Raw genomic sequence first — 1868 nt, 5'->3', positions numbered from 1 at the left:
ACTTGTCTGTCTCCATTCTTAGGATAGAAGCCAGGTGGGGGCCATGCTGGTTGGACTTGCTGTCCCCTAATAGAAAATATAAAATCAATGAATGAGCACAAGTTTACTGAGTACCCGCGATGTGTCAGTCACTGTGCGAGGATCTACAGGTACCAAAATCTAGAGGAAAGATACATACTAGATTAATAATCATACACCTCACTACATAATCTTGAACTGATCAGTGCTTTGAAGGAAAAGAACAGGATGTTAGAAGACTGTGTGGTAGGAGTCCTTGAATACTCAGGACTTTCACCTTGGTAGGAATGGAGAGGGAAAGTCAGCAGGTGTACTGGATGAGTCAATAGATAAGTGAGGGAGTGAAGGGGAAGGGGAACTTCGTAGCTGCTTCTGCTGACTTGGCTTCTCCTGTGTACCTTGTTCAGGTGAGCGTACTTCAATTTTTTTCTTGGAAATCCAAGCCTCTTTCATTTTCATCCTGACCTATGCCTCTTTCATTTTCATCCTGACCTATGCCTCTTTCTAGCAATGGGTGCTTGACCTAAACAAATTGGATATGTCATCTCTCAGGCCCTCTCCCATGTGATTAGTCTAGGGATCTTGGCAAAACTATGGAGAAAAACATTTCTTTCTTTGAGCACTTGGGAGTTTCTGCTCAAAAGAGAAGAGAAAAGATGGATGGAGAAAAACAGATTACTGATAATTCTTTTCTTTAGCACCTCCTGAATCCAGACATGCCTGAAACTCATGTAGATACAGCTGTGACTAAATTCATATATGTATGGCTCTTAAGTCTATTGACTAAACAATTCTCTTTATTTGGCTTAAGCTCATTTTCATAGGGCTTCAGTTACTTGCAACTTAAAGTGTCTCTTTCTTTTTTTTTTATGGCTACACCACATGGCTTGTGGAGATCTTAGTTCCCTGACCAGGGATTGAACCCCGGGCCCTCAGCAGTGAAAGTGCAGAGTCCTAACCACTGGACCGTCAGGGAATTCCCTAAAGTGTCTCTTTTAATACATTGATTTTAACCAATGTCAGTTGTTTGCTATATCCAAAGGTAGTAGGGGAGGCCTGCTAAAGCAGTTGAGGAGGTCATTGAGCCAGGAAGAGCATAACCCAAACACACCAACATTTCCTGCACCAGGAGGGATTCCTCCTCAGGTTCTATGTTCTACAGTCTCTTTCCCATGGACCCAGACCCTTGGGTCTGCATCAGTGTTTGAGTGTTGTAGATGTGAAAGTCGATCAGTCGTGTCCGACTCTTTGTGACCCCATGAACTGCAGCACTCCAGGCCTCCCTGTTCATCACAAACTCCCGGAGTTTACTCAATCTCATGTCCATTGAGTCAGTGATGCCATCCAACCATCTCATCCTCTGTCATCCCCTTCTCCTCCTACCCTCAATCTTTACCAGCATCAGGGTCTTTTCAAATGAGTCAGCTCTTTGCATCAGGTGGCCAAAGTATTGGAGTTTCAGCTTCAGCATCAGTCCTTCCAATGAACACCCCAGACTGATCTCCTTCAGGATGGACTGGTTGGATCTCCTTATAGTCCAAGGGACTCTCAAGAGTCTTCTCCAACACCACAGTTCAAAAGCATCAATTCTTCGGCACTCGGCATTCTTTATAGTCCAACTCTCACATCCATACATTACTACTGGAAAAACCATAGCCTTGACTAGACAGACCTTTGTTGACAAAGTAATATCTCTGCTTTTTAATATGTTATCTAGGTTGGTCATAACCTTCCTTCCAAGGAGTAAGCGTCTTTTAATTTCATGGCTGCAATAACCATCTGCAGTGATTTTGGAGCCCAAAAAAATAAAGTCTGACACTGTTTCCACTGTTTCTCCATCTATTTCCCAT

The 1868-nt window shown here is 43.3% G+C and overlaps 1 non-coding gene across 1 annotated transcript; it reads right to left on the bottom strand.

Annotated features, from left to right (window-relative positions):
• Positions 1 to 920: 920 nt before the first annotated feature.
• TRNAE-UUC lies at positions 921 to 994 on the bottom strand. The gene has a single exon. It is a non-coding gene; the product is annotated as a tRNA-Glu (tRNA).
• Between the last annotated feature and the right edge of the window lie 874 nt (positions 995 to 1868).

This window comes from Cervus elaphus, chromosome 4, assembly GCF_910594005.1.
Source record: "Cervus elaphus chromosome 4, mCerEla1.1, whole genome shotgun sequence".
Classification (NCBI taxonomy): domain Eukaryota; kingdom Metazoa; phylum Chordata; class Mammalia; order Artiodactyla; family Cervidae; genus Cervus; species Cervus elaphus.
The sequence above is the reverse complement of the archived record's forward strand: the minus strand, read 5'-3'. Positions and strand labels throughout refer to the sequence as shown.